This window comes from Pseudorca crassidens, chromosome 5, assembly GCF_039906515.1.
Source record: "Pseudorca crassidens isolate mPseCra1 chromosome 5, mPseCra1.hap1, whole genome shotgun sequence".
NCBI lineage: Eukaryota > Metazoa > Chordata > Mammalia > Artiodactyla > Delphinidae > Pseudorca > Pseudorca crassidens.
The window spans coordinates 53296455-53319102 of record NC_090300.1 but is presented as its reverse complement, the minus strand read 5'-3'; the positions used below and the strand labels follow the sequence as shown (position 1 = coordinate 53319102).

The 22648-nt window shown below is 41.0% G+C and overlaps 1 long non-coding RNA gene across 1 annotated transcript; it reads left to right on the top strand.

Annotated features, from left to right (window-relative positions):
- Positions 1–17234: 17234 nt before the first annotated feature.
- LOC137224431 (uncharacterized) lies at positions 17235–20758 on the top strand. Its single transcript, XR_010943340.1, has 2 exons — positions 17235–17780; positions 20351–20758. It is a non-coding gene; the product is annotated as an uncharacterized lncRNA (long non-coding RNA).
- Positions 20759–22648: the final 1890 nt, after the last annotated feature.

The window sequence follows — 22648 nt, the reverse complement described above, 5'->3', positions numbered from 1 at the left end:
CTCGTCTAACACTGTTCTCTCCTGGACCCTAGAGTACTCTGGGCGCTCCCAGAATCGAAAGCTAGGCCACTCTCTTCCTGCCTTGCTGGGACTTTCCTGATATACAACCGTGAGCAGGTCCTCCAGTCCTGGCTCTTGTTATGCTAACCAACAGAGATGATCTGGAATTAAGTTATCCATTCTCTCTCCACAAAGTCTAGTTTTAAGGGTAAAAGTCTCAACTAAGTAGATGAAAAAAGGAAGTGTGGGACTCAAAGCCAGACCACCCTAGCCTCTTTGGTGATGGGAGTTCTCACACACGTTCCATTCCTGTGGCCATGAGCCTCATGACTCTGCTGCTGAGGGGTCATAAGTGGCTGCTGGCTTTATAGCTTCACATTTTTGTATCACCTCCATCTATTTAAAAAAATATAAAGTTAGCTTTCAGGTTTTGTTTATTACTAAAGTTCTTACTGACTTACTGTCAGTGACTTATCTAATTGTGGTGAGGATACACTGAAAAATAAAGTTTGCTTTAGAACTATTTTATAACCTCACTTGTTTTGATACTGACACACTTCTGATCCACCATGCACTTGAAATTATTTCCTCCTGTAGTGCTGAGAGATCTTTTTCTGTAAGATAAGCATCTAAGTATAGAAACAGAATGTAATACGATTAATTTCAAGGACACTTTTTCCATGTAAACAAAAGACTTACAAAGAAAGAATAGGAAATATTCCTTCTTCATCTGTTCTTCCCTTTCTTTGCCCAGAACTTCTATAGTGATTATTTCATGATCTAAGGAAATTGTGAAAACTTCAAATCTACTGAGTTTGTAAAAAACTGGAACCTCTAACTTAATAAGATTGTGATTCTTTGTTAAAAATATGGAGACTTGGGACTTCCCTGGTGGTCCAGTGGGTAGACTCCACGCTCCCAATGCAGGGGGCCTGGGTTCGATCGATCCCTGGTCGGGAAACTGGATACCACACGCATGCCACAACTAAAGATCCCACGTGCCAAAACGAAGACCTGGCACAGCCAAATTTAAAAAAAGAAAAAGACAGCATTAGATATGTTCTTCTGAAATTGTTACGTGCTACTTTATAATGCTTCTAACAATTAATAGAATACTGTATTTGGTATAAGCTTTGAATAAATGAAAGTATTTGCTTCTGGAAATAACTGAGTTGGAAATAACAAACATTTTCCATCAATTTGCATATACTCATATCAATAAAGTATATTATTTTTATAATGGCAATTTCATTCAGTCAGTGAGCTTTGGTTCACCTCTTGCTCGTGTATATCATACAAGTGGATAACAGTTTGGAAATGGTAAGATAAGAAAGACAATCAGCAGAGGTTTTTGCTTCTTTCAATACTAGTTTTAATTGTTATTTTCCTTAATTTCCCTAATTTTATTTTATTTTTTTAAAGATTTTTTTTGATGTGGACAATTTTTAAAGTCTTTATGGAATTTGTTACAATATTGCTTCTGTTTTATGTTTTGGTTTTTTGGCCGCAAGTCATGTGGGATCTTAGCTCCCCGACCAGGGATCAAACCTGTACCCCCTGCATTGGAAGGCGAAGTCTTAACCACTGGACCACCAGGGAAGTCCCAATTACCCTAATTTTAGAAAGTCTCACTTTCCTTAATATTCCCATTCAAAAATAAGATTACTTTTTTTTTTTTTTTTTTTTTTTGCGGTACGTGGGCCTCTCACTGTTGTGGCCTCTCCCGTTGCAGAGCACAGGCTCCAGATGCGCAGGCTCAGCGGCCATGGCTCACGGGCCTAGCCGCTCCGCGGCATGTGAGATCTTCCTGGACCAGGGCACGAACCCACGTCCCCTGCATCGGCAGGCGGACTCTCAACCACTGCGCCACCAGGGAAGCCCCTACTTATTATCTTATTACATAAAATCTTACTAAGATTTAGAAAGCCATGAACCCTGAAAATAAAAATAATACTAAAATATTATCTCCTGCATTGCAAAGTACCTTAAAAATATCATTTGATCTTAAATAGTGATTTTTAATGGCCATAAAATGCCAAACACGATGAGAATTGTATGCTGGAAACATGGTTCTTGCTTCTGGCTTATAATCTATGACTTTTTTTTTTTAATCAAAAGACCCTTGTTTTTTGCTACATGAGTCCCCTGTTCCTCCCTCTTCACTACTGATATAGCATAAGAACAAGCATGAAAAATAACTGCCAAGGTATAGGAAAGAAAGTAGTCTAGGAAACAGAAGAAATGGCATTTCATCTTCAAACAGGAAAATTAACTTAAAAGGATCATTAAAACAATTGCACTTGTTTGTTGATGGTGATACTTTCTTTGGTACCAAGAACACAGGATAAAAACTCCTCCAGGGAATTTGAATCTAGATTACTTGACCATACCACAAACACTTCTGGAATTGAACACATTTTTGTTATGTGGATATTAATTGTAATGGAATTCGATCCCCCCATATTATTTGCATTTCTCTAAATAATAAAAGTATTTCCAACAAAAAATGACCATGAAAAATGAGAACTACAGTTACTGTGCTCTTATAACTTCATAAAATGTTGAGCTCTTGTGCTGAGTGTCACCATGATTCATGGGTAATATATTTTTACTGCCATTAGAACACTTGCAAAATTAAGGTAGAATTACCTCAGTTGACTGCTATTAGCCAAAGCTCCAGGATCCAGTGCCAAAAATAAATCCTCGTAATGATAGACTTCAACAGTTGTACAAAGCAGGCTTTTAAAGATTGGTTTCTGGAAACTAAATATTACTTGCTGTGACAAAGGGCCTATCATTAATAGATATCTAGCACAGACCATTAAATGGACAGATTCCTTTTAACAATGTAACAATGTTTATAGAATTAGCATAGTAACACTAGTGATACTTTTTTTTTTCTTAAAGTCTTCTTTTTGGTAAAGAGCCTCTGTAGTTTTACAAATATTACCCCATTCATACTTAAAACATCTAGTTTTTTTTTAGAAGGCAGTAAGAGCATTTGATCAAATCCTCCAAAGGTGCAGTAACTGTACTTCACACATGGCGTATCGTTGATGAAACCAGAAGCGGTCTTGGGTTCCCTGACTCCCCTCCAGTTTACTGCTCTGACTCCTGGCTTGAGCAGTACCCTGTTTCAAAGTAATCTCAGATGTCAATATTTTATCCTGTTTCAAAGCAATATCAGATGTCAATAATGAATCAGTTTTATGAGTGCCACATGGCATGAAATATCTTTTTTTGAATTGTGGTTTAATACACATAACATAAAATCTACCATCTTAACCATCTTTAAGTATACAGTTCAGTAGCAACTTTATTCACATTGTTGTGCAACCAAGTCTCCAGAACTCCTTTCATCTTGCAAAACTGAAACTCTATACACATTAAACAACAACTCTCCATTCCCCTTCCCCCAACTCCTGGCAATCACCATTCTACTTTCTGTTTCTAGGATTTTGACTATTCTGGGTACCTCATATAAGTAGAATCATATTGTATTTGTTCTTTTGTGATTGGCTTATTTCACTTAGCATAATGTCCTCTAGGTTCATCTGTGTTGTGGCATGTATCAGAATTTCCTTCCTTTTTAAGGCTGAATAAAATTCCATTGTATGTATATACGATCTTTTGTTTATTCATTCACCCACTGAGGGACACTTGTGTTACTTCTATCTTTTGGCTATTTCGAATAATGCAACTGTGAAAATGGGTGTGCAAATATCTCCTTAAGACTCTGCTTTCAATTCTTTTGGGTATACACCCAGGAGTGGGATATCTGGATCATAAGTTAATTCTATTTTTACTTTTTTTGAGGAAATTTTATACCTCAATAAAGCTGAAAAAACATTTATAAATACTGAAAGAATATTCCCTCAATTTTTTATGCTATTCGCTAAGCAATGGCTTAGAGACATGATGTGCACTTCTAAAGTTTTCGTCTGGATTATTAACATTTTCTCCATCATCTTATTAAGTCTACAATCAACAAAACATATCGAGCACTGATACAAAGCATTTTCTGATTTCCATGGCGTTCATACTCTCACCACCACTGATTTCAAGCCACCTCCATCTCTGAAGGGACACACAGCAGCATTATACATTGCTTCCACCATTCTAGTAAGTAGATGTAAACAACCTCAAAAGCATACAAAATAGTAAAATGTGGTAAAATAATTAGCAAGTGATAAGTTTTGAGCATGTATTACCTTATTTTTAATATAATTGATTCAATAGTGTGTGTACATAACTTGATTTTTAATAATAGCTATGTTTAACAGCAAACTTGAAAAATTCCTACAAATTTAATCATCACTATTGTGAGTTGGTACAAGCTGGCTCCAGCACATCTCTGTTTAGACCACTTCTGCTCTCAGCCATGAACAGAGTCCTGCCCTCCTCCAACAACGTAAGCATTTTGTTTGGGTTTCTAAAACAGTGTATAACTTTAGCCTTTCCTTAAAATCTTTCAAGTAAGTCTCAACTAATTGGTATTCCAAGTCCTTCTCAATCTGGGCCCTGTACACCTAACCACAATGTTCCCACACCTCGTTAACGTGAACCTTGCTGCACTTCCAGTGGAGCCGGGTGCCTCCCAGCCCTGTCTTCACACAGCCGTTGCACATTCTTGACTCTGGGCCCTGCATCCTCTCAGTTTCTCTGGAAAGCCTTCCCCTATCCTCATACAAGTTCAATCCCTCCATTAGGGCCCAGCTCCAATTCCACTGACTCTATGAATTCTCTGGCTACCTCAGTAACTTCTCTTACCACTTTATTATACTTATAGCTTCTACCATAAGATGCGTCTCTTAGTGAAGTATTATTTTGTACTGATCTTTTATTGTTGTCACATGTTGTTCTTAATTTCCCAATTAGAATGTACTGGAAATGTATAACATCTTCGATTAGAATGTAAGGAAAAGACTCATGTTTTATACCTCCTGAGTATCCTTCCTATATGTATGCATATACTCAAAAATATTCATTGAGCATCTACCATAATATCAGGGGCTATGCTAGGCATTAGGGATAAATTTGTAAAAGTCCTTGTAAAGGATCAAGACACAAGTTTATCTTTGCCTACCTTGTTGACAAGGCACACACTAGGAAATAAAAATAATTAATTAGATTAAGTTTGGGGGTAAAGTATATAAATAGAACCACTGAATTTCAGAGCTAGCAGGGATCTTAGACCAGGGATTCTCAATGGGGACAGTGGTACCTCCTCAGGGGTTCTGTGGAACCCAATGGAGGGTTTTGGGTTGTTAGGTTGTTTAGAGAATGCTATGGCATTTCTGGGTGGTTCCAGGGATAGGCAACATCCTGCAATGTGTGGACAGTCATGCTCTACAAAGAATCACATTGTTTCATACACAATTTTAAAGTGTTTTGCTGGGAATTTATGAAGATGAATTATAATTAGCAGAACTTCGAACTGAACTCCACTTTACATGAAGAACTTTCTCTTATATGGTTTTTGGCATACACTGAATTTTCCAGATATTCAACTAGGATGTAAGTTGAGGGAAAATTGCTTTCTTCCATTCCAAATTTTTTTGAGTTGTTCATCATTCCAAAAATAATCATATCATAAACAGCAATGTCCTTCATGCTATTTGAGTCACTAAATCAACACATCATATCATTCTGCATTCTTAGTCATTATATGTCTACATCTCTCTCTATAAAATCTTACAACATGCTAATCTGTACAATATACTAATTTAGTCCTGATTTCAAAAAGTCGAGTACTTTAAAAACTCAAAAATATTACATTGACTATAAATAACATTAGATATAATTTAAATATGTTGATATAATAAAGTATTAAATAATGTAAGCACACATAAAAATTAAATAAAACATTTTCAATATAAGTGGGTATAAGCAGCTGACTTTTCACGTATCTTACAGTGTAGTTGTGCTGGAGTATTTGCATGTTAAAATACATATGACTTTTTTAATGTTATTTTCCTTGCTTTTCTCCTTCCTATTACACTTAGGACATTACCTTGGTTTTCTGGAAGTGTGTAAGCAGGTTATATAATCTAGGAATTCCACGTCAGGATGTTAAGGGGTGTTCCAAAATGTTTGTTATGAGAAGGGGGCTTCGGGTCTGATGAGGGTGAGCACAGCAGCTGCAGGACCACACAGACGTGAGATCGCTCCAATCACTCCAAGTGTTTTTATCTCTGCTGTGACCCTTGTTTCATTGCTGTGGGGTTTTGCTTGCCCTCCTGCCCTCCTTGAGAGCACCCGCACCCCTGGGATAGGGTCTGTGTTCTCTTGAATCTGAGAGCATTAGGCACACTGAAGTCAGGTAGCAACATGCATGATGAAATGGATGTTGAAATCATGGTAACTATAAAGCACAACAGAAATTTTGGCAAATAAAGCGAGAGCTTGCCTGACATGTCACCTACAATGTAATTTTAAAGATAGTCATAAGGACAGTATCTTGGAAGGATAATAATGACTAAAGGAAATAATGTCATTGGTGTTGGGTGTAGTTCTAAGAACTGGGGCTCAGACCCCAGGGGAATCAAGCTAAATTTTAGTGCCTCCTGTCCATGCTTGCTCGTGTCAGAACCGTGTCTCCTACAACAGAAGGGAGGTTTTAAAATTCATCACCTAAGGGAAGGTTCTAAATACTTTGTAGCTTTGAGTAGGTTTGGAAAATGATTAGAGACGAAATGCTTGAAAACATGTGTAGGAAGCGTTGAGGGAAAAACAGCCTGGCCCTTATTATTATTCAGCTGACACACACCACTGCAGCTTCCCCAGGCACCACCCCCTGCCCCATCACCAACACACACAAACACTTAAACACCTTAGTCACCATTTTGCACAAGCGCTGTTCTGTTTTCATTTCTTTGCAGTGTCCCCCTCTCAGGTTTCCAGTCAAAAATGCAGCAGAGGTTCACCAAAAAATTAATAATCAAATGTACCCAATTTTTATCTAAACAAAATCACCCTTGACACAACAGGGACAACCCCTGACCAAAGATAGGTGCTTCGTGCTATATCCTGGGGTCATAAACCCAGGTGCTCTCAAATGGAAAAAGAAATATGCTTCAGAGGGAAAACAAGCTGCAGCTGGTCTCCGTGTGGATTAACCAGGGACCGTGATTTTGTCCAGTTTCCCCACATGGGGAGGGCCCAGAGGAGACTTTGGGGCAATCAGGGACCAGCCAGAGAGCCAAGACCAGTCAGTCAAGAAGAGGAGAAGTGAATTGCGAATACAAGCAACTGCTGGCAAGTCAAGTGATTTTTTCTGGGATGACTTATATATAATAGAAAAATAAGTAATTCTGCCTTTTTGTCCCTAGGGTTAATGCATCAGTTTTTCTTGTTACTAGTTTTTCCTACTTTCTATTCAACTGCTGTTGCCCTTCTAAAGACACACTGTGAGAAACAAGGGTGAGATATGATTGTGTCCATCTACTAGTGCAAAATGGTATTACTTCTCTAGGCCTGCCTCAGCAACCATGGCAACAGCCCTTCTAGCTGGGCATGTGCAGCTAGTGTTTCACCCTATCACTCAGGAGTAAAAGGCTGCCTGTGTCCCTGTTCTCAATTAGAGAAAGCTCCTTCGGATCCAAGTCTTTCCAGCCATGCATTGTGGGACACAACTCCAATTCTGTGGACGTTCTGTCTTATTTGGTGAGACGGATGAGCTAGCCATACTCGTCAAACTGTGGGAGGTGTGAAGAGAGGGTGACTATGAAATGTAACATTGGAGAAAGCACCTCCATCTTACAAAATGCCAAAGAAATCTGGCAGTTCTGCCCTGGCCTTTGGGAGAAACATGCCAGCGTGTTTTTCATAGGATAACACTGACCTCAAGGTGCCAATCTGAGTTTAGAGAGAGGAAATTCTTTGTCCATAAATGCAGGCAGCTAGAGCCAAAAGGGTTATCAATGTTCCTTCAGCAGAACAGAGCCTTAGGACACAAGGATGCCTCGGACTTAATACAAGAATGATGGTGACAGCTAACATTTACTGAGTGCTTACTCTGTTTTAAGCCCTATGCTTTATATTTCTTACACATTATCTCATGTATTCATCACAACAGACCTGTGAGGCAGGTACTACTATTACTTTCATTTTATAGATGAGGATGCTGAGGCAAGGACACAGTTAGGCTCCCACTGCCAGTAAGAGAACGGGGATTTGAACCAAGTCTGCCTGGCTTCACAAGCTTCTCACCTTCACACACAGCCTTAGGTGGGAGTTGAGTGGACTGGAGCAGAACTCCCTCTTCCACTCCCCATCTTCACCCCCAGGTCTGAGCCATTGGAATTTCTGGGCCTTTTCCTGGTTATCCAGCCCCGGGTCCTGTCTCCCAAGGTTACTCATCTTTTTCTTGCAATTGAGGTCTCAGTATGCAATTATTAATATTGTGTGGTGACCTGGAGCATAACTGTCTACTCTTTGAAAACACAAGGTGAGCATAAGTTCCTTGAAGTTCTCTGCTAATGATGCTTGGCACTCTTTGGCTAAAGGAACATAAGTCCATAGCTGTCATCTTTCTAGCTCTAGTTTTGGAAGCACTGTGATTTAAGAACGCAGCCAATCTAGCTGGAACTCTACATATCTGAAAGGGTGAGGCTTTCCTTTGCCTGTTTGCTCTGAGCACAGATTCCAAACAGCAGGAATGATGGTTATGTGAAGATGTTGTTCACCCACTGAAAGCTGAATGGACACCTGGTTTGCACATTGGCCACGGGAAATCTTGAATATCCTGGCCGGTTACTAGGACTCCCGTTTGCATGAGGCCCCCTTGGGGTCTTGGGAAGTGGGATAGTGAATTTTGGGAAGTTACAAACTCCTAGAACATCAAGATGAGTCTTAAACAAAGATGTGATGAAGGCTGCCTTTGATTTAGGGGGACTGCGGTACCCTGAAATACAGAGGATGTATCATGTCTTGAATGAAGGAAGGAAAATTGATCCCTGGAGAAGAGTTCAAGGGCAATAGAGGAGAGGTGCCTTATTACTTGCCCACATTTCCCTGGATCTGGGAGATATATCCCAAGTCCCTCAAACAAGTAGGCTACCTTTTGAAGGAGGGCTTAAAGAATGTAATAGCCAGTATAAGACCAGGCCACTGGAAGTTAGGCCAAAAAAACTGTGTTTGCTGGCAGGGGAGAAACTCTTCTATAGCTTTAAGGATTATTGCAGTGAAAGGAGAGAGATGAGAATCATATTCCAGGGACAGGGAAGTAGTAGCCACAAACCCAGGCCACCAAGAGCTGGAACAGGCAACATGAACCACAGCTTCATCTGTTGAGAAAGCTTCAGGAGCAAGACCAGGAAGCCTGCCTTATAGCTAATAGGAAAAGGAAGGAAAGCTTGGGGCCTTGGAGTCCAGTGGTTTCCTTGGAAAACTCAAGCGTTTTCATCCCCAAGGACAGGGAGCCTGGGAAAATAAGAGTCACCCCATGTTATGGGTTGAATTACATCCCTCCGAAATTTATATGTTGAAGTCTTAACCCCCAGTACCTAAGAACGTGGCCTTCCAGGAGATAGGGCCTAGTAATCAAGTTAAAAGGAGGTCATTAGGATGGGCCCTAATCCAATGACTGGTGTCCTCATAAAAAGGGAATTTGGGACACTGACATGTACACAGGGAGAACAGCACGTGAACATGAAGGCAGAAATCAGAGTGATGCTCCTACCAGCCAAGGTACAGTCAAGATTGTCAGCGCACCACTGCAGGCTAGGGGAGAGACATGGAACCAATTCTTCCTCACAGCCCTCAGAAGGAACCAAGCCTGCCCAAACCTTGATCTTGGACTTTTAGCCTCCAGAACTGACAATAAATTTCTATTGTTTAAGCCATCCAGTTTGTGAATCTGTTACTACAGCTGTAGGAAACTAATGCATCCAGTTAAGCCCTCAGAGCACCAGGTACTGGAACATTAATATCAAGGAATGAAAGGGACAGCAGTTTTCACTATCACGATGAGGTTATGCCCCATAAATTGTGTTCTCGGTCCAGGCCATGTTTTGGTGAATGACTAGAATGTCTTCTCCCCTGAAGTATAAGTGTAAATCCTGTAAAATACTACATACACAAATATTCACTCAATGAACACTTATAGGCACTATTGTATGCTCAGCAACCATTATCAGTTGAAAAACATGACTAATAAAATTGGGTTAAACACTCAGTTGTCTCCTTTTTAAAATATTCTGATGAATGGATCCATTGAAGCCTGTCTCCAGCATTGCTGCTCTGGCCAGGCCTCCAGAGGTCAGATAGGGATGGAGAGGGGCACTGACTCAGCACATCTGGATGAACAGCAAGGTTTCATTTATTTCAACAACACTTTATGGTTCCTGTATGGAATACTTAACTGAGGGCACTGAGTGCTACAGGATTTCCCTTTCTAGAGTGGAAATCCTGTATAGAACAATAATCAAGATAATCAAGGCCTCTTTTTCTTGGCTTTTCCTTAGAGGTGAGATTGGTCCATTTCATGTAATTTTGTTGGATTCCACTAGAGCCTTTGAAATTCTTGTTTCTGAAGAACATTTTCTTTGGTATGTGGTTTAGAAATACAAAGGGGGATAGTGGTTGGACATAAGCCCTAAACAAATCTTTTTATTGTGGATAACTTCAAACATATACTAAAGGAGACAGACTAGAAGGATGATCCTGAGTATACCAATTATGTTGCTACAACAATTACAAACTCGTGCCTACTCGTTTCAGTGATGCCGTCCACTTCTCCTTCCCCACACTGTTTTATACTGAAGTAAATGCTAGCTATGATATGATTCCATCCCCAAATATTTCTCTAAAAGAGAAAGACCTTCCAAAAATTACAATGACCCCATTACCACACCTAAAATAGTAAGTCTAAGTGGCATCTATTGCCCAGTCAGTGTTAAGTTTCCCTGACGGTCTCATCACTTTTTTTTTTTAAAGTGTTTTTGTTTTTATTTAATTAATTAATTTATTTTGGCTGCGTTGGGTCTTCGTTGCTGCACGCGGGCTTTCTCTAGTTGTGGTGAGCGGGGGCTGCTCTTTGTTGCAGTGCGCAGGCTTCTCATTGCGGTGGCTTCTCTTGTTGTGGAGCACGGCCTTTAGGCACGCGGGCTTCAGTAGTTGTGGTGCTCGGGCTCAGTAGTTGTGGCACAGGGGCTTAGTTGCTCTGAGGCATGTGGGATCTTCCCGGACCTGGGATCAAACCTGTGTCCCCTGCATTGGCAGGCGGATTCTTAATCACTGTGCCACCAGGGAAGTCCCTCTCATCACTTTTTGAAAAGTTGATTTGTTTGAATGAGAATCCAAAAAATGTCCACTTGTTGCATTTAGTTTATGTGCCTTGAGTTTCTATTAAGCTGTAGGTTCTCCTCTCCCTTCTTTTTCTTCGAAATATATTTGTTTAAGAAAACAGGTTATCTCGGTCGAGTCTCCCACAGTCTGGTTTTGCTTACTGCATTCCTGTGGTGTTAATATGTTTCACAGGCCTCTGGTATTTCCTGAAACCTTGTTATGAGATTTAGATCCTTGATCTGATTCAGAGTCGATATTTCGTCAAAGCTGGTGTTGGATCTCCTACCAGGAGGCACATCATGTTCAGTTCTCTCTCTTCTTGTGATGCTAGTGCTATTGATAGTCAGAGCCTAGATCTTATTTCATTTGAGGTTTGCCAGATGATGATACTTTAAGTCTACTATTCCTTGAGTGTAAGGATACAGCTCATACAGGAAAGGCAGGTTCAAGCTTTATTCTTTTCCAAATATTTAGTTGGTTCACTAACATTCTCCAAAGGTGACCAATGAGATTATTTTTAAAATGTCATTATGACTTTTATAACAAATTTATTTAATGTTTGTCTTCATGCTCAAATTGTTCCATCTTTGGCCAGTTGGTGCTGTTTCAAGTTGGTGTTTGAGTCTTGCACATAAGATTTTTAACTACTTTTGGGAAAAGGGCATAGACACTCTTTCCAGAACTTTCACTCATAGAGCAGTGGTGTCCAAACTTTTTTATTGTTAACTCCCATTATAAAATATTTTCAAGTGTGAATCACCACTGTATTATAAATTATACACGTGTACTATTATTTTATATATTATGTGCATAATAACACCCCAAAAGAAAATTTAAAGGATGAGATAAAGCTGAAATAAATAATGGTTTAAAAATGATGGCCACCTACAAGATCACTGGATATGGCTCTCTTAGCCAGTATCTTGGCAATGGCAGAGCGCTCCACCTTTGTCTGGTGAAAGCCAGCCATCATAAGAGAGACCAGGCTGCTGGCCTCCAATACTGGGGCCTGGAAAGCTCAGCCCAGTTTCCTGCCAGGAGTCTGGCCTTGAGCACAGCTGAGATTCCTAAAGTGTCCTGGCACCCCACCAGGCTCTTTCAATGTCCAACAATCTGGTGAGCAGGCCTGAGTTGGGTAAATGTTCAGAAGAGGAGACACACAGGCTGGCTTCACAGATATGGAAACAGAATCATATTCAACTCTCCGAGAAGGAAAAATTTTAAGTTAGAAAGTATGACTTCCTTTGAGAAAGGAATCAGCTGATTAAAAAGAATTGATAAAGCAAATTACTGAAAAGTACTTTTTCATTGCCTTCCTATGCTGATAAACAAAGCCAAAGGATAAACAAATATTTATGACTCAGGCTGCTAAACAGAGGACTTTTTTAAGTAATCTGGTTGAGACAAACTCTCAAAGACTCAAAGATTTTGCTCCATCACGAGTAACAGATTTCCTCAGTTGTGCTTTTATGATATTCAGTTTATGAGGACTCTCTTACTGCCAAATTGTTTTGATATTCCACTAAATTGCAAACCTTCATGCTTGTCAATAACTCTGAAACATGTTTAGAAATTGTTAAACATTAATAAGTAAGGCTGGTGTTGGAAGTAATGGTGGTTTATGAAAGGAGCCTATTGTTATCTCTTCAAGGTGTCTGAATATAAAATCAACTCTGATATTTACAAAAACAATCTTTTGTTCTCCAAAACAATTTAAAAAAGTCAGAACAGCATCTGGCTTTTGAAATGGTACCCACATTCCCTGCCTCTCTTTTGTAAAAGTTTAAAAGCAAACCTGGATAAAAGAAAAATTTCTCCTTTGACAGTTTCTAAATTTGAACATGGAATTTTACTCATAATTTGCAATTGTGGCAAAGAAAGTTAAGAGCTGAAAGGACCTGAGAGAGTAAAATCATCTTTAAGAAGAAGCAGAAACTTCTAAATGGTTCATCACCTGAAATTTTACTCTAAGTTATTCATTTCTATGAGTTAAGGGTAGCTAACCCTAGAAGAATGCAAATATGTCTAGGAAGCAGAATATAGTACTGCTAACATTTTGGGTGAATCAGTCAGTTTTCCTACTGATTGAAGGGACCAGGCAGAGAGAGTTTGCAAATTTTTTGTGACAATCTCTTCAAGAGATGGGAAATTTTTTCACCTACTGACTTTTTTCTGTACAAACACTTAAGCCCTGTTTTTGTAATGCCAACCACTCTTACTGAAAAATAAAATTTGACCAATTTTAGCACTACACTAGAGATTTATCCCAAAAGTTCAGTTCTCAAAGTTGGAAACAAAAGGCCTGAGCTTTTTATTTCGTCACAATCACCTTCACCTTCGCCTTCAGGAGGGCCGGCTAGCTCTTCAATTATGTGATGATAACCCACCACCCTTACTGCCTCATTTATAAAATACCTCTAAAAATGCTCACCATCACTAATTTATCCGAAAAGGAGACAAGTAAACTACATCATCATGGAAAAATCTATTCTGTGTGATTTCCCAGCTGGATTAAGTACTTAGAGGCCCTGGGCGGGCAGACAGACGTTGAAAAGACAACTGTGCTCTATTATGTAAACAAGTAAAAACAATTTCAAACTATAAAATACTTGTACGGAATCCAGCAAAGCATTTGTATTTCCCATGATGACCACTTCGATTTATTTTTCAAATATAAAATATCAAATTTTTTTTAAAAAAGGTTTTTTGTTGCTTCTCTTTTTGCTGATCAGCATGTGCCTCTTCTTCTTCCCCTCGGCTGACCCAGTCCCATGTGTTTTCGTCACAGAAGACAACTTGCTACATAAAGCTGGATTCGTGTCAGGATTTCAGTTTCTTGGGAATGGGTGTACCAGTTAATAAACAAGTTTTTATTAAGCATTTGCTAATGTCCAGTACTGTGCTGAGTACTGCAGGGAACTCCAAGACTTATAAGTATGAAGGTGGTATTTCATTCAAAGTGTTTATAACCTGGGAAAGAAAGGTGAGTATGTGAAAAATGTCAGTTGTTACACAACATGGATCTGGAATTGAGTATCTGGGAGACACTCTGGAAAAAAGCTGGACTTGTGGGTTTTTTTTTTTAATTACTTAAATTTTATTTTCTGTTTTGAGTAAAAATATTCAAAATTCCAAATTCAAAGTTTCAAAGATCTTCCTCTCTCCCCTATCGTTCAACTCCAGGTTTCCTCCTCAAAGGCAATTGACATTACTGCCTTTTTGTATATTTTTTCAGCGATATCTCATGCATATATAAATAAATGTGAGTAGATATTTTCTCTCCCTTTGGAGTTACAAATTGTAGCTAGTCTGTGCCTTGAAACACAGAGGTAGTATGGTGTAGCAAGCTATCAAAAGCTGAGGCTCTGGGTAGGGGGCTGAGAGCAATAGATGAGGGAGATTAAGAGGTACAAACTTCCAGTTACAAAATAAATGTCATGGGGATGAAATGCACAGCCCGGGGAATAGAGTCAATAATCATGTAATATCTTTGCATGGTGACAGATGGTGACTAGATTTATTGTGATCATTTTATAATGTACAGAAATGCTGAATCACTATGTTGTGCACCAGGAACTAACATAGTGTTGTAGGTCAATTATTCTTCAAGAAACAAACTCACTCACAGAAAAAGAGATTAGATTTGTGGTTACCAGAGGTGGGAGATGGGGGGAGGAGGAATTGGAGGAAGGTTGTCAAAAGGTACAAACTTCCAGGTATAAGATAAATAAGTCCTAGGGATATAATGTACAACATGATTAACATAATTGACACCACTGCATGTTATATATGAAAGTTGTTCAGAGAGTATATCCTAAGAGTTCTCATCAAAAGGGAAAAACATTTTTTTTCTTTTGTATCCTTATGATATGATGGATGTTCACTGAATATACTGTGGTGATCATTTCACGATGGACCTAAGTCAAATGATCATGCTGTACGCCTGAAACTTATACAGTGCTGCATGCCAACTGTATCTTAATAAACTGGAAGAAAAAAAAAAAAGCTGAGATTCTGGAGCCTGTGTTCCAGTCTTGGCTCTGTCGTTTTTTACCAGTGTGACCTTGGGCAAAAGTCACTGAGACGGGCTTCCCTGGTGGCGCAGTGGTTGAGAGTCCGCCTGCTGATGCAGAGGACGTGGGTTCGTGCCCCGGTCCGGGAAGATCCCACATGCCGCGGAGCGGTTGGGCCCGTGAGCCATGGCCACTGAGCCTGCTCATCCGTTGCCTGTGCTTCGCAACGGGAGAGGCCACGACAGTGAGAGGCCCACGTACCGCAAAAAAAAAAAAAAAAAAAAAGTCACTGAGACAGTTCACCAATCTCTAAAATGGAGGAAAGTATGAGTATCTGCCTCTTAAGGTTGTTAAGGATTAAATGAGCTAAGGTATATTAAATGCTGAGAACACTGCCTAGCATGTAGAAAGCACTGTAACATGTTAGACGTTACTATTTTCACATAATATGTCTTGGAGTTTGTTCCTTATCAGCATAAACAGAGGACCCTTATTTACGATTGCTTAATGTTTCATTGAAGGACACACTATATTGTGCTTGGCCTCGAATGATGAATAATATTTAGAAAATTAGGAAAATAGTGGTGTTACAGGGCATAAGGAGATAGAGAAAAAGTAACAGGTTATCACTATGCACCTTCAATTGGCTAAATTTTATTTATTTATTTATTTGCCGCGCCTTGCAGCTTGCGGGATCTTAGTTCCTGGACCAGGGGTCAAACCCGGGGCCCCTGCAGTGGAAGCTCGGAATCCTAACCACTAGACTGCCAGGGAATTCCCTAAAATTTAAAAGACTGACCATACAGTGTTGGCAAGGATGTAGGAACAAGCGGAACTCTCTCACACTGCTGGTCAGTAGGTAACATGGTGTGACCATTTTGGAAAACAGTTTGGCAGTCTGGCAATTTCTTATGAAATTAAACACACATCTGTCATATGAGTCAACCATTGCACTGCCAAGTATTCGCTTGAGAGAAATAAAAAAATATATATGTTACTGGCAAAGCCCAGTGGGTCCCTGGAGAAAAATAAGATGGTATCTACGGGATAAGGTCTAACCTCTTCTTTTGTGCTTAGTCTAGTTTCACTTGCTTTTGGGGGCCGTGTGTAGTGGCCTTGCGCCTCACACATCGGATAAGGGTTCCCAGCACAGAACTGCTGCTCCTGACACCCCAACTTGGCAAGCTGTGTACAGAAGTGCTGCACACAGCACCTCAATCCAAGACAGTGACTGTGGACCGTGCGCAGACATGCTGCCCTGCACTTCAGTGTGAGGTGCCGTGAGCCACAGAACCTCGCCCGACCTGCAAGCACTCCAGCCCTCCCTCTGCTCATGAGAACCCCAGAAAGCAACCCAACCAAAGGCCTTTCAGAGAGAACATGGACTTTAGAGCTTGAGCTCACACCTCTCCATTCTTTGAGCAAAGAATAAAGCCTTCCTTTGCTTCTGAACCAAGCTCAGTCTCATTCTACTGGCATGAAGTACACCAGGCACGAGGATCCTTTTGGAGACCTAACTGAAAAGGGTCGGAAACAATTTCTGGCGATCACGAAGGATGGACTGTGGCCTTTTCAGCCGCACCTATCCACCAGGCTCCAGGCTCACCCCGGCTCCAGAGGGAGGATGGCAGAGGTTTTGGGAGGTTTGCATAAGGATGACTGACTCTGATCTTTGAGTTCACCCTGATGGGGTAGAATGGCGGCAGCCTTTGGCCAAATTCAGAGCAACTCTGTCCAGCAACCCAATACCCAGGTGTGGTTAAGCACACAGCGTGGCCCCCAGAGTCATCTGGACTGCACCTCCTTGAGGGGATCATACTGTGGCAGTGTTGGGGATTGGAGACTGAAACTCACACGTGTCTGCCCACTGCCTCTGGCTGGCTTCCCACGTTACCAGACAAGACGGAGCCAGGCAGTCTTGCTCACTGTCTCGCCAGTAGTGCCGGCCTCCTGATCCCTGTACAAGGCAGTAGCAGCTGCAACAGGGCTTCTTGCCCTCCTTGCCAACCTCCAGGGGTCAACAATGCATTCTCCATCATCACAGTTTGGTAAAGAAAAGTGGCCTGTCGCGTGAGTCAAGAGGCTAGATGGGGAAAACGCCCAGGTAATAAAGACTGCCTGTCAAAACAGAATGAGGGCACAGCATGTGAGTTCAAGAAAAGGCACCAGGGACGCCTGAGTATGAAAGGGCCCTGGGTACAAGACCGGTGACTTGACCGTTTCTGGTTAGTGACAGTCTCCCTGAAGTGGGCTGGGAAGCCCCATGAGCTGCTCGCGAGACCAGGAGCCCCATTATCAGGAAGCCCTGTGAGCTGCTGGCAAGAACAGGAAACACCCACCGTCTGACCTCTCTCTGATCTCTTTTCCTTCTAATCTTCCAGGCTCCTTCCCCCTACTGCTTGTGAGGCAAGCCTTGGATGAGTCTTTAACAACTGAGGCTCCACGGACACTCCTCCTGGTATCAACCCTCGTGATCTGGTGAGTACCCTGATTGGGGGGGAATCCCTCATGCGTTTAGCTCTCACTTGGCAGGAAGTCTAAAACGCCTTTCCAGCTGAAAGAAGGAAAGACACCCGCCTCAGCTAAGCTGCTCTGGCCTGGAGGCAGTCCCGTCTTCAAGCACCGACTGAAAGTCAAGGGGAACCCCCACATAAGAGCTCACTCCTATTTGGGTCTCTTGAGGAATCCATTAACAGTTTGCTGCTGGTTCCAAATTTCCCAAACTGGAAATCTTATTTGGGTCAAATCTTGTGGCATTTGCGTGCCAATCACTCCAAGAGCCCCGATGGTAGTTGGAAAAAAGTCATAGTAAGGGGTTGAGGGAAGATCCAGAGGGGTTCCTGAATTTGATTAGTGGAATCTTTTAGACCCATGACCCACATGGGCTGACATTTAGAGCCTCCTCAATGTACTCCTAATGGGGAAAGAAAAGGCCATGGTCTTTTAAAAAGCCTGAGAGGAAGCAGACAAAGAATAGAAACAATGTAGGTCATGTTATTTTCAGACCAGGAAGTCAAGGGGTCCCAGATAACAAACACAACTGGGACCACTGAGACAATGGATAAGGGGGTAGAAGGCAAAGGCTAACCAATTATAAAAATATGATCCTAAAGGGAATCCAAGCAGCAGGAAAGACACCTGTCAATTAGAATAAGATAAAGGAAATCAATCAAGAGCCATCGGAAAACCCTTTGACATTCCTAGACTGCCTCAGGGAATGCCTTTGAACATATACTACAACTGACCCTGGGTCATTGGAAGGGAATGCAGACCTGAGGTTGTGTTTCATTTCCCAAAATGCCCCGACATTAGGTGCAAACCTCAGAAACTGGAAATAGAACCAGATACCTCTACCCCTTGCCTGGTTGAGGTTGACTACCAGGTGTTTAATAACTGAGATATAGAGGAAGAAAAGTCAGAAGATAAAAAGGTGTGGAGGCAAGCCCATGTCCTGGCTGTTGCCCTTCAATGTCAACTGGTCACACGGGAATCTGGACTAACTGCCCAGACTCCACTGAGTGACCCCAAGTCCCCACCGAGGGATAACAGGCCAAGGAGACTAGGACCTAATCAGTGCCCGTGTGCCACGTGTAAACAAGAGGGACGCTGGAAGAATGCCCTTGCCACTCCCAAAGGGAGACAGAAATGGCACATCCTGGCCACTACCCTTGAAGGCAGATGGTCCAAACAAACGAAGAATGATGGGGCCATGGGGCTCCTAAGCTGGTGCTCCAGCTGGCCCCTGAGGAGCCCTGGCTAACACTGGACATAAGGGGAAAGCCTGTCAAATTCTTAGTCGACACCAGTGTCACTTACTTGGTTCTGAAGACCAGATCAGGCAAACTTGATTACAAGAGTTGTAAATTTCTAAGTGAAATAAGTCAAACAGAGATAGACAAATATCATATGATATCACTTATATATGGAATCTTAAAAAATGATACAAATGAACTTATTTACAAAACAGAAATAGACTCACTGACAAAGCAGACTCACTGACAGAAAACAAACTCACTGACTCACTACCAAAGGGGAAGGGGGAAGTAGGGCTTTGGGATTAATATATACACACTACTATATATAAAACAGACAAACAACAAGGACCTACTATATGGCCTTGTATATACTATATATACTTGAATATATACTATATTCAATATCTTGTAATAACCTATAATGGAAAAGAATCTGAACGAGAATACGTATACATATGCATAACTGAATAACTTTTCCGTACACATGAAACATTGTAAATCAACTATACTTTTTAAAAAATTGCTGGGCTTCCCTGGTGGCGTAGTGGTTGAGAGTCCGCCTGCCGGTGCACGGGACACGGGTTCGTGCCCTGGTCCGGGAAGATCCCACATGCTGCGGAGCGGCTGGGCTCGTGAGCCATGGCGGCTGAGCCTGCGCGTCCGGAGCCTGTGCTCCGCAACGGGAGAGACCACAACAGTGACAGGCCCGCGTACCGCAAAAAAAAAAAAAAAAAAAAAAAATTGTTCACCTGGATGTAGAACTCTAGGCCAACAGTTATTTTCCCTCAAAATTAATAAAATATAATAAAATTAGTTTTAAAAAGAGTTGTAAAATTATGGGGGTAACAGGGAAGGCCCAAGAACAGGCATTCATAGAGCCATTAGACAACCCAGTGGTTACTATAAAAACCTGCCACACACTAAATCCTGCCACTTTACTACCTACAGAAACAGTCCTTGGAACGTGATTGTGTAGAAACAATAGATACAGTCTATGCCAGTTCCCCCAACCTACGAAGCGAGCCTCCCCAAACCCTAAAGAGGAATGGTTCATGGACAGGAGTAGTTTTATGAGGGAGGGAAAAAGGCTGGCAGGATATGCTGTAACCTCCCAGACTCCAGTAATAAAAAGGGTTACAGAAGATAGACAAGCGTCCCTCAAAAATGAGGGGCAGGACAAAAGACACAGGAGGGCTTCGTCATTGCCAAAGCCCCTTAGCAATTACCAGAAAATAAAAACAGAAGCTGGGTAATAAAAAAAAGTCTCACCTTTTTTTTTTCCTTTGTGTTTAGTCTAGTTCCACTTGTTCATAGGGAGCCGCGAGCAGAGACCTCACACCCAGCACTTCAGCAGAGTTCCCACTGCAAAACGACAGCACTCGACACCTCAGCTCCAGCCGTGTGCAGAGACGCTGCGCACGACACCTTAATCCAAGATGGCGGTGGTGGGCTGGGTGCAGAGGAGCTGCACCTGGCACTGATACGAATGAATGCCACGAGCAGCACATCTGCGCCTGCCCAGTGAGGACTCCCCATCCCACCCCGCCCACCCCGCCCACCCCGCCCCCTCCACTAGATCCCGATAAAGCAGCCACGCCCAGGGCCTGTCGGCCTGTTGGGGAGAGTGAGTGCTGCGGGTCGAGCTCTCATCTCTGCATTCTCTAATCAAAGAATAAAGCTTCCATTTGCTTCTAAACCGAACTCAGTCTCCTTCTACTGGCACTGGCGACACTGGGCAGGAGGACCCTTGTTGGGGCTTGACTGGGGAGAGTTGGTAACACAAGGACTTGTACACAAGTGGACATAGCAGCTTTGTTTTCAATTGCCAAAACCTGGAAACAACCCAGTGTCCATCAATGAGTGAGTAGAATAAACAGGTTTTGGTGAATCTATACAGTAGAATACTACTCAGCAATAAAAATGGACAAACTAATGATAAATACAACGTGATTAAGTCTCAAAATAATATTGCAAAAGAGTATATACTGCAGTGAGTTCATTTATATAAAATGCTAGAAAATGCCAACTAATCTATACTAAACAGAAAACAGATTAGTGTTTGATGAGTGGAGGAGTGGGGGTGAATTATAAAAGGAGACTGGAGGGGATGATGAATATGTTTATTAACTTGTGATGATGTTTCACAGGAATGTATGTGGGTCAAAACCCATTAAATTATGTACTCTAAATATGTGCAGTTTATTGTGATAAAATGTACCTCAATAAAATTGGGGAAAGAAAAAGAAAATAAAATTGTATGTATTCAAAACAAAAGGGTTAGAGCACCCATAACAAGCTAATAGAAAAACTAAAATTTTTTGAATAGCCAAATACAGTTCATTTGAGTATGCATACAAAAATAGCATAATACCAAATAACCCCCAAATCACTTGCATTTAGTTCTATTTCACACTTTCCCTTCCTTGCTCCCATACCCAAACTGAGTATGTTTGTAGGAGAGGAAAAATCTTTCCTTCTACCCTTCTATGGTCTCAGCTGGGTCTCTACAAAGACAGATTAATAGCAGAAAAACAAACAAGTTTGTTAACATCTCACATATGCATGGGAAAAACTTGGGGAAAGAGAAGAGTAACTAGAAGAGGTGGCTTAGAACTCCTGCTTTTATAGCATTTTCAACAAAAAGCAATAAATTTGTAGAGAAATGACAAGACAAAGGAAAGCAGTTTTAGGTTTCCAAGGGTGGCAAACTGTGGGAAGGTAAACATATAGGAGGAAAATAATGGAGTAAGGTTTGTTTGCAGATTCCTTGGGTTGTCTCTGGGCTCATAATTATGAGTCCAGAATCATCTCTAGTAAAGGAGTATTTATATCCTGCCTTTAGGCAGAAAAGATGGACAGTACAGACAGATTTTCCTCTGTTTGCTTCTTCTTAATTGCCTTCAGCTCAAAATAAATTTATGTCAAAGAGGGGTATTTGGGGGTGACATATTCTGTTTTTCTCTACCTTCATTACTCAGTTGGGGAATTTTTTTCTTTTAATTGCTTTGTTGAGTCACTTAATATTTACTTATTGAATTAAACTGTTTTTTTTTTTCCTTCAGTAGGCGATGGGAAAGAGCTTGATTGGGATGTGTGTGTGTGTGTGTGTGTGTGTGTGTGTGTGTGTGCGCGTGCGTGCTCTTCGAGGTGAGATGTGTGGAGAGGTGGCTAGTAAGTGGCAGGGATATCTCTATTCAAAGCTTACACCAGTGATTCTCAAAGTTTTTTGGCCTCAGGATCAATTTTGATCTTAAAATGTATTGGGTGCCTTAAAAAACTTTTGTTCAAATGGAATTTATGTCAATATTTACTGTGTTAGAAATTAAAGCAGAATTTCAAAAGCATTTATCAACTCATTTAAAAATAACAATGAACTCATTGCATGTTAATATAAATAAAATATTTTTATAAAAAATATATTTTCAAAAAAAGTTAGTGAGAAGAATGGCACTGTTTTGCATTTTTGCCAATCTCTGTAATGTCTGGCTTAGAAAAAGACAGGTGGATTCTCTTCCTTCTTCATTCAATCTATTGTGACATCACATATCATGTAGCCTCTGGAAAACTCCACATGTCATGTACAGTCATGAG